This window comes from Narcine bancroftii, chromosome 3, assembly GCF_036971445.1.
Source record: "Narcine bancroftii isolate sNarBan1 chromosome 3, sNarBan1.hap1, whole genome shotgun sequence".
Lineage (NCBI taxonomy): Eukaryota > Metazoa > Chordata > Chondrichthyes > Torpediniformes > Narcinidae > Narcine > Narcine bancroftii.
In genome coordinates this window covers 274,964,570-274,980,941 of record NC_091471.1, presented here as the reverse complement: position 1 = coordinate 274,980,941, position 16,372 = coordinate 274,964,570, and the positions used below count along the sequence as shown (strand labels likewise).

The 16,372-nt window shown below is 42.1% G+C and overlaps 2 long non-coding RNA genes across 17 annotated transcripts in view; one reads left to right on the top strand and one right to left on the bottom strand.

The window, feature by feature from the left end:
• LOC138758797 (uncharacterized) overlaps positions 1-11,905 on the bottom strand; it is a 140,479-nt gene extending 128,574 nt beyond the window's left edge. The window contains exon 1 of one of the 2 annotated variants that reach the window (XR_011354470.1): positions 11,817-11,905. This is a non-coding gene — a long non-coding RNA (uncharacterized lncRNA). Of the gene's footprint in view, positions 1-2,626; positions 2,881-11,816 lie in introns of those variants that run through there. The other variant, XR_011354469.1, reaches the window with a different exon arrangement.
• LOC138758795 (uncharacterized) overlaps positions 1-16,372 on the top strand; it is a 135,620-nt gene that overhangs the window by 50,619 nt on the left and 68,629 nt on the right. For 2 of the 15 annotated variants that reach the window (XR_011354462.1, XR_011354455.1), the window contains exon 1: positions 6,884-7,011. The exons of 11 other annotated variants lie outside the window; for them this stretch is intronic. This is a non-coding gene — a long non-coding RNA (uncharacterized lncRNA). Of the gene's footprint in view, positions 1-2,845; positions 2,986-6,883; positions 7,012-16,372 lie in introns of those variants that run through there. 2 more of the 15 variants (XR_011354457.1, XR_011354466.1) reach the window with 2 other exon arrangements.

Here is a 16,372-nt window from a genome sequence, read left to right as displayed (position 1 = left end):
CACTGGAGGTTGAAGCATTTTGATTATTTCATCTGAAGATTAGCCTTGGCATGCTTTGAAGGAAAGACAAGGTTTCCATAAATTACTTGTTGAAAGTTTCTGTCATATTGATTTGAGAAAAAGGTTGAGCTTCAGTTCAGGAGGACACAGCATGAATTATTCATTTCATACGTGCATTTAATTGTGAAGGGAATTGGATGGGCACTTGAGAAAGTCTTTGGGGAATAAATGAGGGAATGGGGCTGATGGGGTTGCTCGACAAGGATCTGGCAGAGACGTAATGGGCCAATGGTCTCCGATGATATGGCACCTCTATGGTTCCGTCAGATGAAAAATTCATGTTATACCCCAATTTTACTCAATAAAATCAAGTGCCAGGCACTTCAAATTCAAAATGACAAAATGTTGATCCTGAAGGTTCAGGTGACATGGAATCTTCTTCCTGTTAGATAGTCCTTCAGGATTGCAAATGAGTTGCTCACAGAGTAGAAGATGCCTATTTATGGGGTGTGGTTGAGCATAGAGGCTCCCATGTGGTCTGGATAGAATCTGTATACACACACACACACACACACACACACACCCACCCCAACACACACCCACCCCAACACACACCCACCCCAACACACACCCACCCCAACACACACCCACCCCAACACACACCCACCCCAACACATACACACACACACACACACACACACACACGCACCCACCCCAACACACACACACCTACCCCAACACACACACACCCCAACACACACACCCACCCCAACACATACACACACACACGCGCGCGCGCACCCACCCCAACACACACACACCCACCCCAACACACACACACCCACCCCAACACACACACACCCACCCCAACACACACACACCCCAACACATACACACACACACACACACACCCCAACACACACACACCCACCCCAACACACAAACACACACACACCCACCCCAACACACAAACATCCACCCCAACACACAAACACACACACACCCACCCCAACACACAAACATCCACCCCAACACACAAACACACACACACCCACCCCAACACACAAACACACACACACCCACCCCAACACACAAACATCCACCCCAACACACAAACATCCACCCCAACACACAAACACACACACACCAACACACACACCCCAACACACACCCACCCCAACACACATACACACCCACCCCAACACACACACACACCCCAACACAAAAACACACACACACACCTACCCACCCCAACACACACCCACCCACCCCAACACACACACACACACCCACCCCAACACACACACACACACACACACACACACACACACACACACACACAGATTTAGGTCCACCAAGCATTTAATAGTTTTATTGGAATGTAGTCCACAGAACATCACAGGAACAGTCACTTCAGCTGTGTGTCTGTGCCAAATATGACGTCCAAATCAAACTTGCATCTAATCGATCTCCTAAATGTTTGTGTGATGATTTAGAAGCCTTTTAAAAATTGTTTAAAATTGCATCTGTTTCCACCACAATCCGGGCACTAATGACATTCTGTGAAAAAGGTTTTCTCCTGTTCCTCTCCATTACTTCTCATGATTTTGTGTGACTTGAGTTTCTACAGCATTTGCACATTTTCCTGTTTACCACCATTCATCTGCCTTCTTTTCAATTGACTCAATCTGCAAGTTCATTTAAATTACAGATATAACAAGGAAACAGGCCCTTCTGGCCCAAGAGCCTGCCCCACCCATTTACTCCTCTGTGACCTATCAACCTACGTCTTTGGAATGATGGAGGAAACTGGAGCAGACAGACAGGGTGGATGCAAACTCAAGTCACTTGTACTGTAATAGTGTTACGCTAACCTCTACACTAATGGCGCCTTCCTTATACTAGCAATTCTACACTGGGACTCCCAAGTCCCTATGGACCTCCAATTTCTGAATTTTATCCCCATGTAAAGTGTGTGTGTGCATACATGTACATGCATGTGTGCTCATTTTGCCTTTAACAAGAGCAGGAGTGAGATTGGACTGAGATAAATTACATCCATTCATCCCTGCAATATATTCTGCATCTGGATATAACAAGTCCTTTCAATCTTCCAGCATTCCCACATTAAATATTTTTGAATTGTTTGCCTCCAACTTTTCATTTATATCTGCCAAATTGATACTACTTCGCAATAATATCAATGCCATATTCTCTCTTTTAATTTGCTGTCTTTGATTCTTCAGGAATGAGTTCATTTTAACTTCCTAGACTGCCCTTCCCCCTCTCCCCATTATCAAGCCTGGCCTCACCATTAAAACGAGCTTTTTCCTTGAGAGGTACTCATTAGGAGATGTCCACAGTTTCATGGAGTGGTTCAGCACAGAAGGAGGCCCATTGTGCCTGTGTTGGTTTTTGAAAGAGTTATCTAATTATCCCTAGTCCCTTGCTTTTTCCCCCTCAGCCCCCACCCCTCATGAAAGTTTCCCCTTCACATATCCATCTCCAATTTCTTTTGAAACATTATTGGATGGGGTCTTCTCTTTGTGGTTGATTGAGCAAACATTTAGGAATTTTGAAACAAAAACAATACAGGCTGGAAAACAACCAGCACATTAGGCCTTACCTGCTGTGGGTTTCCAGCACTTTCTGTCTTTGTTTAAGATTTTCAGCACCTGTAGACTTTTTTTTGCTCTAAGGATTTTGATTAATTCTATAGATGCAAGCTATTGATGAGTGCTATTTCCGTCTGCCTGAGGATTGGCTGGTAGAAGATTGCACTAATTTACATCATTCACTCACGTCCTTCAACACTGAGTACTTTCCTGGCCCCATGACTGGTTTGTGTGGAAGAATGCACATTTTTGCTTTTTGTTTGGCGCTGACATTGTGTGTGAAGTGGTGCTGTGGAAAGAAACTGCTGATAAACATTAACTGAAAATTCTCACAGCTTGACTGCTACCCAAGGCAAATAGACAAGACAAAGTAAGCTGGACCTTTCATCTCTGCATTAGTAGGGCTGATTTGTTACATTGAGAATGACCAGCTAATGATTAAAAGTTTAGCAATCTTTGCATTTCTTACTGCATCTGTCACATTTATGTCATGGAAACTTGAAGAGGTTGCCGACTACATCATCTTAACATGACATAAATGGAAGAAACCAGGGTCAGTGCTGGGAATGGGTCATGTTCCTGGTTAACAGTTTAAATTTACTCATTTCATGTAAGCCTTCTTGCAATCTTACTACTTGTGTTGTGCAGCATGTTAACATAATTGCAAAACAGCTTTTTGAATCGCTGAGCCAAGGTTATTACAAGTCTAATAATAGCAGGATTGATTAGAAGAGCTCCAGCCCCATCATACAAATTCCTGAACGATACTTTACTGAGTTTATTTTGCAAGTAGGGCTACACTGAGAAAATGGATGATGTGATAGTTTTGCAGTGCAAATCATATCTGAGACCGAGTTAATCCTGATCTGGTAATTTTCACCCCTGCAGAATGCATTGAGTCCTTGAGGGGTTACATTTAGCCCACATTCAGGCATCCTTGACTATTTCACTTGTGTGGCTATTTTCTGCAAACATATTTTTCACTCTGTGTGGCTCAGTCATCCCCAGGTAGGTTTGAAAGGGGAAAGAAAATCTGAAGATTGCATACCACTGAAAATAATCTGCCTTTATACATTCCAAAATTATTTGAATTGGCCTTCCATTAATTTTTGGTTAAAACTCTGGTAATTGAAGTAAGTTTGTATAGTTGTACATCCATTTTGTGAAATTGCAAACGGAGTTTGTTGCCTTTGTATTCTGTCCAGCCTCCAAGCTCACTACATCCTCTGGAAGATTATCTCACAAACCTCTGGACCTGTTGTAGGGACAGAGCACGAAACAAAAGGCCACTGAGCCTTTCAAGCAAGCATCACCTGCTCCAATCCACCACTACTCTCCCATTCAATGGGCTCTTTGTTGATCAGAGATCTAATTCCATTTGCCTGCCTTTGCTCCATTCCCAATAACATACTAGCTTCCACTGTATTTCCAATGAAAACCTAACTTTCTGTTTATCCAGGTTGATCTTACTTCTCCTCTCAAATTTCAACTTGTGCAAAACTCTGCCTCCACACCCTCTTCTGCATGGAGACCTTTCTCCCATCATTCTAGCCCTCACCAGCACTGACAATCCTCTACCACTACACGCCTTTGTTGGAATTACTCAAGCCTGGTACCACACAGCGCCCCAAAGATGATTCTCAATTCTATCTCCCCACTGCCTCTGTGAATTTTCCGGAACACCATCCTCCTAATAACGTGATTGAGATGTCCATGCACATTGTGTTGCTATAATTAATACTATGTCATCATTACTACTTGTGTTGTTTCTCCCCCTGTCATCTTTTTAAACTCTTTTCCCAGCTTCTATAAAGGTTTTTGACCTGGGCCATTTGAAATTCCCCTGTGCATTATTTTTAAATAGCCCCATTACTTTCTTAAAATAATGGATGTATGAAGTTGTTTCAAATGTACTAATTAGTCACCAAGGATCTCTTTCATTTTATTGCCATGGATTCCAGACTGAAGGTGTAAGTTTATGAACATCAGGGACAGAGGTGCAGGGACATTTATTTTACAGTTCTCATCTGTTATTGAAAGTTGTTCTTCTAGCTTCAAAATTGTGGCAGCTCCACATTTTCCTCTGTTGGATGCCCACATTCCAGGTGAGAGATGATGTGTTTGTTGTGGAGAAACTCCTCCACCCCAATCCACATTTCTTATCCTTTCGCTTCAGATTTATTGTCAGAGTACGTTCGTGATAGCAGATACAACCCTGAGATTTTTCTTCCTGTGGGCGCGGCAGAATTACCACTGATTGGTGGTGAAAAATAAACTGTACACAGTGTACACATGTAAATAAATAAATAAATATGAACAAACTGACTGTGCAATACAGACAGAAAAAAATCAATAAAGTGCAAAAGTGCGGGTCCATAAATGATTAAGTTTGTTGTTGAGGAGTCTGATGGTGGAGGGGGAGCAGATGTTCCTGAACCTGGTGGTGTGAGTCTTGTGGCACCTAGACCTCTTCCCTGATGGTAGCAACAAGAACAGAGCGTGCGCTGGGTGATGTGGATCCTGCTGCTCTCTGGCGACAGTGTTCCCTGGAGATGTTCTCGAAGGTGGGGAAGATTTTGCATGTGATGTTCTGGGCTGTGTCCACTACCTTTTGCAGGGCTTACACTCAGGGCTATTGGTGTCCCCATATGAAACCATGATGCAGCCGGTCTGCATGCATCAGTTGAAATTTGCCAAGCTTTGTGTATTGAGATGAGAGATTTTTTTCAGAAAGTTATTTCCTGCTCATCAGGAATCTGTTCTTTCAAACTAGAATAAGATGGATAATAGACTGAGTATATTGGCACATTCCAGGGAAAAACTATAGAGAGCTCGACGAGCAGGGAGCTGGAACATAAGGGCCATATGGTCTTCTTCTGAGGTGCAGCAATTCTCAATGAATATCAAAAATTCTGAGATCTTTTCCTGGGAAAATCCTTCAAGTATATGTATTTTGTTTGTTAATAAGATGTTAAGATTACAGACAGGGCAAATTTTGCTTTCCATCCAATTGTCTTAGATATTTCAGAAGCCTGTTATGAATTGATAATATTGGGGGATCTGAAGTCATATATGGAATTGAAATAGATGGGTTTTTAAACAATATTTTGTTACCTTACGGTCACCATTACTAATTCTATTTAATGACTTGAATTTAAATTTCTTCACTGCTGTGATGAGATTAAGTGTTATGTTCCTTCACCCATGGTCTTCGCTTTCAGTAACTTAACCACTATCCCTGTTTGGCAATAGTTAGCTCTTAATTTTATTTTTCACTAAGCTTCTATAATCTTTAACTCTTTTAAATAATTAAATGTATTTTCAGGATTTCTTGAGCAGCCTTTTTAATTTAATTTTGAAATTTTTTTGGTGTGCTTGAAATACGTTTGCTTCCTAAATGATTAGGAGGCTTCAATAGTTACTGAAGCAAATCAGGTGTTATGGTTGAATTAAAGTTAAGAAGGATATGGAGATTGTCTCCATTCACGATTCATGTTGAAATTGTAAGCACACGATTTGCACTCCTGCTTCTGGTTGAGCATTCATGGTAAACAGAAGTTTTTTTCCCTCATGATGCTTCACTCAGGCAGATTTAGCATTTTCATTCATTCCCTTCCACTGTGGGAGTTTTACGCACAAAAGCTGCGTTATTGCCTGCTCAAGTTTTAAAGTAAAAGGTGAATTTACCTTTTATGCTGAGGGCCGAAGAGGTGGATCATGCAGTCCATTTATGTAGCCCAGAATAGTGTGCTGGCTTCCCAGGGCAAAAGGGGGTGGGATGTGTAGCACAACAACAACCCTAACCCCTGCAACAGCCCCCCACCCCACTACCTGAGCCCCGCTTCCTGAGTCCTGCTGCCTGACAGCACCCCCGTCTCTGCCTTCCTCCTCCTTTTCCCACCCTCTCCATTTCCCTCCTTCCCCACCCCCTTCCATTCTCCCTTCCTCTTGCCCCATCTCCCCCCTTCAACCCCATACTGATACCACCAGCCCGCTTTATCCTGACAGCCCCTTTGCCCTGCAGCACAGTTCATGGGAATCTGCAAGCCCCCGTCCACTCACTTCTGAATGAAGTGGTGGTGCCGCCAGGAGCCTGCAGAGACCTGGCCATTCAGTCCAAGACCTACGGGGCAGTGTGAGGGAGTGGGTCGGGGAAGCGAAGTGAGTGAGCGCAGCCCAACAGCTCCACCAGCTGCTTTGTGACAGCACAGTGGGACAACGGGACTGTCAGCGTGACATCAGTCATCTTACCTTCCCATTTAGAGCTGCTTTCAATGGCAACCCTTTTACACAGGAGGCACAGCGACTTCGCTCTGCCTCTGACACTATGCCTCTAGGTGGTTGGAACATGGAGTAAGTTGTTACCAGCCATTTCTCCTTTGGACATTTTACAGAGGTAAGTGGAGCACGTCAAAGACAGAGGAAAGCTGTTGGTTTTATGGTGTAACGCTGCCTTGAAGACGGAGGAAAGTTGTCAGTTTTATGGTGTAACGCCGCCTCAAAGACAGGAAAGCTGTCAGTTTTATGGTGTAACTCTGCCTCGAAGTCAGAGGAAAGCTGTCAGTTTTATGGTGTAACACCGCCTTGAAGATAGCTCAACGAAAAGAAAAAAGTTGAACTTGCCTTTTTATGGAGAAGGTGTACTAGGTGAATACAGCAATACTTTCAACTCAGCAGTGTCTGGAGCTGAGGGAGGCAGGGCCAGTGGAGCAGTGGCGGCCTACACCAAAAATGCCGACCAAAGGGCCAGATTAAAGTAGTAGCGAGAGTAGTAAATGCTACGGGTCCAGTAATCTCAAGAGCCCACACGTTTATGTACTATGAGTTATGAGAAACATTTCATTTTCATCTTTGTGCAGTGGCTAAGATCATAAATTTAATGTTAGCGATTGTAGCCAATTATCACTTCTAATCGGGGTTATTAACAGTCTCTGGGTGTGTTGTAATTTGTGCAGTGCCAGTGGCTATGAGAAATCACACTGATAGTCTGTGTTAATTACCTCCATTAAAGGTGATAATTGGCTAAAATCAGCAGCTCGCGCAACGGCACAATGCGGGAGCTATGGCCATCTTGCTTACCCATAATCTCCTATGTAGCTGGAACTGCTCTGCCACTGTGTGCGCCAGGGAAACACAGAGTGATTCCAGATGCGTGGGGGATTGTGGGTAACGAGGACGGCCACTGATCCCACATGCCACCAACTGCCAGCCACTGCCATAAATTTTGTTTTAACAAAATGTGTAAGTAAGTTTTGGGAGGGGAGGGGAGTAATTTCAGTGTAAGTACTTCCCCCTCACCGTGCATGCGCCAGCTGGCACTATTTAGGAACACGCATATGTCAGGTGGCACAATTTAAGGCTCCTATAAAATATTTACTGCAGGTCACACAATACTTCCAGATGAATATCTTAAGCCTGAATGGTAATCATGAAAACTGTATTCATAATATCCAGCACATTGTCACCATTGCTTCAGACACGTTCAAGGATGAAAGCAGGCAAAGGATGATGTCAACAATGTTCCATTCGAGACATCTGTACGAGGTGCTCCCTCAAGAAGGCAGCAGACATCAAAACGGAGCTCATCACCCTGGACACAACCTCTTCTTACTGATACCTTCAGGCCCAACATCTATAGGTTCAGGAACAGTTTATTTCCACCAGCCATCAAACTCTCGAATCCCCATTCCCTTGTTTCACAAATCATAGACTGCTCCATCAGTAGAAAAGGACAGTCTGCATTGCCACAAGTCATTTTTTTGGCTCTAAGTTTACTGTGAATATTTATTCTCTATCTACTAATTCAATTAATTTAAGATTATAATTTTCTTTTACAATTACCTGTTCTGCTGAGAATTTTGATGCATTTGTACATTGTGCAATGTTCATATTCACCAAAATGATCACAGCAGAAATATACTTCCCAGTGGTGACTGCAACTGTATCTTCTCAAATGTAAAACCAAATAGAACTGGTTAGCATAGTGGTTTAGTGCAATGTCCTCCATCAGCCAGCTCCCCACCATGACTACCAGCCCCCCCACATCTCCATCGGGCACACAAAACTCAAAACGGTCAACCAGTTTACCTATCTCGGCTGCACCATTTCATCAGATGCAAGGATCGACAATGAGATAGACAACAGACTCGCCAAGGCAAATAGTGCCTTTGGAAGACTACACAAAAGAGTCTGGAAAAACAACCAACTGAAAAACCTCACAAAGATAAGCGTATACAGAGCCGTTGTCATACCCACACTCCTGTTCGGCTCCGAATCATGGGTCCTCTACCGGCACCACCTACGGCTCCTAGAACGCTTCCACCAGCGTTGTCTCCGCTCCATCCTCAACATCCATTGGAGCGCTTACACCCCTAACGTCGAAGTACTCGAGATGGCAGAGGTCGACAGCATTGAGTCCACGCTGCTGAAGATCCAGCTGCGCTGGATGGGTCACGTCTCCAGAATGGAGGACCATCGCCTTCCCAAGATCGTGTTATATGGCGAGCTCTCCACTGGCCACCGTGACAGAGGTGCACCAAAGAAAAGGTACAAGGACTGCCTAAAGAAATCTCTTGGTGCCTGCCACATTGACCACCGCCAGTGGGCTGATAACGCCTCAAACCGTGCATCTTGGCGCCTCACAGTTTGGCGGGCAGCAACCTCCTTTGAAGAAGACCGCAGAGCCCACCTCACTGACAAAAGGCAAAGGAGGAAAAACCCAACACCCAACCCCAACCAACCAATTTTCCCCTGCAACCGCTGCAATCGTGTCTACCTGTCCCGCATCGGACTTGTCAGCCACAAACGAGCCTGCAGCTGACGTGGACTTTTTACCCCCTCCATAAATCTTTGTCTGCGAAGCCAAGCCAAAGATTAAGTGCCAGTAAACTGGGTATGAATCCAGTGCTGTCAGTAAGGACTGTGTTCGTTCTCCCCTTGTCTGCGTGGTGCTCTGGTTTCCTCCCACCCTCCAGAAACATTCAGAGGTTATAGTTTAATTGGGGTATTTACATGGTATGTGCTCGCAGTCTGCTAGGGCCTGTTACTGTGCTGTATGTCTAAATTTTATAAAAAATCATATTAATCAAAATACAATGGAAAGAGAAAACAAGGCCAAAAAAAACAGGAGTTGTTGTCTTTCTATGGTTTCTTTATCAGGTTCAAGTTTTGATCACCAACCATTGTTGAAGTGGAGGAATGTATTTCATTAATAGCAGTGGACCTGGTCTCGGAAAGAAATTGAATATATAGAAGATTGTTACGAAGGAAGGAATTTAATGTCATTTGAACAATTAAAAAAATAAATATGGGATGTGAAATAATATGTTTTTTTAAAATTATTGACAATTATGGGCTTATTTAAGAGATAAAATGGGTCCAACAATGTTATTACTGAAATGTGGAAATGTTGATAAATATATAAAGAAATTTATCTCATCCATGTACATTTTATTGCAGAAGGGGACTCTCAAACAGTGGATACATAAGTGCAGGCAGCAATGGGAGATGAATGTAAATATTAACATTGATGAACAAAATTGGTCAGATCTGTGTCAGATCTACTATCTGAGATAGCGTGACAAATACTATAAATGTTAGATATAGATTAGCTCAATATAATTGTTTACATCAATTACATCTCACACCCCAGTAATAAAATAGATTGAAATCAGATGTATCAGATGTGGCCAGGAGATAGCCCCTTATTTACATTCTACTTGGTCCTGCCCTAAAGTGAGACCCTTTTAGTTAAATTTGGCAATTTTTTTAAGAACAGGTTACAGGAATTAAATTAAAACACAGCGCAATGTCTGGAAAATTTGTAAAGTCTGCCTTGGGAGGAGCAAGAAAATGTATAGCAGTGACATGGAAATTGGATACTCATCTAGGTATGAAAGGATGGAATGCAGAGATGCATACCTGTGTTCCTCTGGAAGAGATCACTTATAATCTGAGAAATAAATAGGATGTATTTTTGAAAATTTGAAGCCCACATTTACAAATTGAGAGAATTAACATAAATGTTTTCTCTAAGCTTCGAACCACATTAACGTCCTTGGGAGTATCAAAAGATATAAATGATAGGACCATGTGGTGAGGGGTGCCCTTTGGCACCAGGCTTCTATTCTTGTTTTCCTACTTTATCTTTCTTTTCTATGCCTTTTCTTATTTTCTTTTCTTTCTTGGGGGTTTGTTTAGGGGGAAGGGGGTTGGGGTTTTATACCATCATGTACAATGGATTTGATCATAATATTTGACTAATCTATTTTGCATTTGGCTATGTATGGAAAAAGATGTCAAATAACATTTTCAGAAAAAAAAAATAGCTGTGGACCTTTCTGCAACATCCTGGTCAATATTTATTCCTCACTTAACATTGCTATAAATGCTGAAACAGATTATCTGGTCATTATCACATTGCTGTATGTGGGAGCTTCTTGTGCGTAGATCAGTAGCCACATTTGTTACAGAACCACAATTACTACACTTCAGAAAATGCTTTATTGACCATTAACGTGATTTAGGTGTGCTGAGAGTGAAATAATAAGCTTTGTAGAAGTTTTAGCCCTTTTTAAAGAAAGACTTGCCCAGTGACCCAATCAGATATGCAACGGACAATTGATTTATTTTCCTTGGATTTTGGTAGGGTACATCTGTGCACAGGACATGCCTTTTGTGTGATAATCTCTTAATTGTACAGCTAAATCACAAGGTGTGATAGTACAGATCTATCACCAATGTATATAGTGTATAGCGTTACAGTACCTAGACTGTGCTTACAGCGATTGGCTGAGCGCTTAGCCACGCCTACTGTCTGGGCCTTAAAGGGTTGTGTTCCTAGCCAGGTCGGATCATTCCAGACTGGTCAGCCACCTGTGACGAGCTCCTGTCTTTTGCTAATAAAAGCCTTGGTTTGGATCAACAAGTCTTTGATTCTTTCGACGAGCTCTACACAAGGTTCTAGCTTTTGTACTCAATACCATGACTAATGAAGGCAAGCATGCCAACTACCTAACTAACTTCTTTACTACCTTGTCCACCTGAGTTGTCTTTTTCAAGGAATTACACATGGGATTCCCTTTGTTTTCTGAGGATCTCTGTTCTACAACCCGTTCCAGAGCTCCATCTAAATCCTACCCTGGCTTGACTTACTAAAGTACAGCATCTAATACTTGTCAGAGTTACACAGCAGTTACTCACCAAAGTAACCCTAATGGTGCACGCCAAGTTAATGAATCTACATCAAGAGAGCTATGTACATTGCACAGTAGCAGGTCATTGGCCCAGTCAGCCCAGGATGATGAGTGTTGTCTTCTCAAACCCCTCTCGTAAATGCTCATTCATAACTTTCCCTTCCCTTCTCCCATATATATCTTCCCTCAATTATTTCCTCTTGCGACTATTGGCCACAGATAAACAATTCGACCTTTCAGTGTAAGAATAACATTGAATCAAAATTTGCACAAAGATGACAGATTATTTGGAAAATGTTTGGTTTTGCCAAACTAAATCTTATTTGCATCAAATAAGCAGACAATGACAGTACTCCCAGTGTCCTTTGCAGTAGTTAATTTCCTGGCTGAGTGGTTATTTTATTCTGCTACCTTGATGTGTAATGAAATGATACAGCACAGAAACAGTCCCTTCATTCCATCGAGTTTGTGCCGACCATCAAACACCCATTTACACTCGTTCCTAAATGAATCCCTTTGATTCTCTACACATTCTTGTCATCCCTTCCCAGATTTGACCTGCTCACGCACAAAATGGTGGCATGATTAATGTAGCGGGTTAGTGCAACGCCAACGATCAGGAATGGGGTTCGATTCCCACGATGTCTGTAATGAGTTTGTACATTCTCCCCATGTCTGTGTGGGTTTTTTCTGAGTCCTCTGGTTTCCACCCACTGTTCAAAAACATACTGTGGTTTGTAGGTCAGTTGGGTGTGATTGAGCAGCACGGGCTCATGGGTCAAAAGGGCCTGGTACCATGCTCTATGTCTACATTTAAAATTTAAAACCGGGACAATTTACAATGGCCTGCCAATAAGCAGGATAATCGACCAGGTGATTTGGAGCTGAGAGACCGTGTCACCATGTGGCTATTTTGTTTCGGTGTAGGATGGGCTGCGGGTGTGCAGGCAACTGTTCCTGCCAGCTTGCTTTGTTTTACAGCTGCCTGAATCTGGCCTCTAAAGGTTGGAGCAGTTACCTCAAATCTTAACTGAGGATATCAGCCTGGAAAATTTAGAGCTGTCATTTTGTGATTCAACATAACAATTAACAGTAAATGGAGATTGTGTGCCTTGCTGATAGAGGCAGAAAGCTGATATATAAAATTCAGAGTTAGGGAAAGTCATACTGAAAACAAGATAAGGAGTAAATAATGCTTGTACTTTTCTAACCTATTTTATGCAATAATATCACGTGGACTTTTTTCATCCCGAAGTCAAACAATGTTTACCTTCATGTCATGGCTTAATACAGCAAATGTTTCAAAACACTTCACTCACACAATTTTAGAAGCATCTGTGAAGCCAAATCATGCACTTGCGTTTTTGATCTATGATTCCAAAGAAGAATGTATTCCAATTAGAACTGACTCATTCCCTCCCGTTTCCCCATTAACTACTGATTCTTTACAAAAATGTCTCAGTTTCCTTCCATGTGCATCGATGAGTCATTGCTCATAGTATAGAGTCAGCCATTTCATATTCTAATAATACTGCTCAATGAAAATAATTTTCTTCTGTAGGAGCAGTGCTTGGAACCAGGGTTCGAATCCTCTGGGGAGTTTGTACGTTCTCCCCATGTCTGCGTGGGTTTCTTCCGGGGGCTTGGGTTTCTTCCCACTGTTCAAAACGTACAGGGGTTGGAGGTTAATTGGGTGTAATTGGGCGGCATGGGCTCATGGGCCCATTAACATGCTGCATGTCTAAATTTAAATTTAACATTTAAATTTGAATGTGGGAAATCTTCAATAAAATGTTGGAAATACTTAGTTAGCAACCCAGACAGCATGAGTAGAAAGAGAAACAGAATGAACATTTTAGATTCAAAGGGTCTTGGGCATGAAATATCACTCTATTTTTCTTTCCACTGACTGACCTGCTATTGTAACTGACAGCAGAACAAATAAAAAGGCTTTTGTGTGGCATGTTAATGATTTGGATTGGAGAATAAATGCCTTTGTGGCCAAAAATAGGTGGAGGGACAGGTAGGGAGGAGGAAATGGAGAGGCTGCAGAGAGACTTGGACAGATTAGGAGAACGGGAAAGAAATGGCCAGGTGAAATACACTGTTGGAAAGTGCATGGTTGGGCACTTTTGTTGGAATAAAAAGCCAACTATTATTTGAATGGGGAGAAAATTCAAAGTTCAAAGTGAAAAAGGACTTGGGAATCCTCATGCAGAATACCCTAAGGTTAACCTCTAAGTTACGTTGGTGGTGAAGAAGGCAAATACAATGTTGGCATTCATCTCAAGGAATAGCAGGGATGTGAAGATGAGGCTTTATAAGGTTCTGTTAAAGCTTCACTTGTTTTGGGCTCCTTATTTCTGAAAAGATGTCCTGTCATTGGAGAGGGTTCAGACAACATTCACAAGAATGATTGCTGGAATGAAAGGATTAACATATGAGGAATATTTGGAGTGTACTCCTTGGCGTTTAAAAGCAGCTGTGGAGAACAAGTCATCAGGTGTATTTAAGGCAGGGATTAATAGGCATCTGAATAGTCAGTGTATCAAAGGTTATGGGGTGAAGGCAGGGGAGTGGGGCTGAGTTGAAAATGAATCAGCTCATGATGGAATGGCAGTGATTTGATAGTCTGAATAGCCTACTTTTGCCTCTTTATCTTGTGGTCTTGTTCATAATTTTGTATGCTCTCACGCATGACAGCTTTGTAGAAGACACTGAGGGTAGAAATTGTCAATGCTAAGCATTTATTTTGTGTGAAGGTCTTGGTTGAACAACTGCTCTCTTCTTTCATTGTTCAATGGCATTGACATTTGACTTAACATTAAGGTTAATGTTAATTTTAATACCTGATGAGCTGAGATCAGTGAACTCAATCAAGTGTTATCTAGGTTGAATGCCTTGCATCATATAGCTCAGAATAATACCGTGATGTATATCTCCAGCCCATTCGCGTGATGCGTCACAAATGTGAGTCTCATCCCATTTCACTTAGGAAAGCATATGTTATAATGTTCCTTTGAAATTTTAGCCAAGTCATTCAACTGTGATCTTTAAAATTGACCCCATGATTGCCAAGTTCCATTTTCTTCATTGTGCAATTCCATCAAAGGGCAATTGAATTCTTTTTGTTCTCTGCATAATTCTCAAAATGCACGGTGGTTTGCTGATGCCATATACTTACAGAAGCAACACCATGCCGACTACTGTAAACAAGTCGCAAAATCTTCACAATTTTCTACCTAAATAATAACTGGGCAGAAAAGATTGGATTTACTTGAAAGGCATCTTGGTTTTTATCCAATATTACATGCTACTTGGACTAGGATTCCTTAACTTTCAGGAAGACGTAAACATCTTTTAAGTAAAATTGCCCAAAGGTTTGGTTCAGAAATTCTGTGAAAAGGGATGGAACGGTTAGCGTGGGTGGGGGGAGGGGGGCACAGTTAACATAGCGGTTAGCACACGCTGTTACAGCGCCAGCAATCCATGTTCTGTCTGAAAGGAGTTTATACTTTCTCCCCATATCTGCGTGGTTTCCTCCAGATGCACTGGATTCCTCCCACTTTTCAAAATGTACTGGGGGTAAAGGCAAAGGTTCCATTATTGTCATGTAATACTACATTTAGAATCAAACATGCATGGGATTCTTTGACTTTTGTCTACCTTAAGGCAGACAGAGAGTCACCACTTTGCCCCTCACAGAAACCTACAGCACCTTGTGGTCTCTCCTCCAAGTACTGACCAGACCTGAGCCAGCTTAGCTTCTGAAATCAGACAATCTTATGCTTATTCAGTCTATTAGGTGTCTGGTTGCAGGTTAATTGTGTGTAATTGTGGGCCTGTGGGCCAGGAGGGTCTGTTACTGTGCTGTATGTCTAAATTTTTTTAAAGTTGAAGTTTTACGTATACTGAATGTCAGTAATTTAAATCAGTGCATACCTTTTTTTACTTTTAGGCTTGATAAATGCACCCCACTCCTTCCACCCTCCATGGATCTGAGGAAATCAAAAATTCTGTTGGTCATGTCTTAATTTTCATCTAATTCAACCATTATCCTTGTGTCCTATTTCAAATTTCTCCTTGGCCTTGCTTACTGTATCCCTGTAACTCCTCCAGCCCTATCACTGACCAATATATTTGTTTTCTGATGGCCCCCTTCATCATTTCCACCACTCGTAGCTTTGCTTTCAGCTGACAAGAATTTTGGAACTCTATCCCTGAGCCTCTCTCTCTCGAGGATATCAGTATGAGGTAAAGGAACGAAAGTTTAGGGGAGAAGTCTGAGGTAAGCTTTTTTTTTTGCAGAGAATAGTGGGTACCTGGAATGCATTGCCAGGGTGGCAGTGGAGGCTGGTACATTGGGGATATTTTAATGTTCCTTCATTGTCATGTAATAATACTAAAAAATGTACTTCGACTTTTTCCTGCCATAAAGGCAAGCAAAGGGATTCTTAGACACAATTCTTAGACAGATATGTGGATGCAAGAAAAATAAAGGGTTATAGGTGTGAGGTAGGGAAGGTTTAGTGGCTTTTGACCTTTTTCTTTCCACTCACAAAC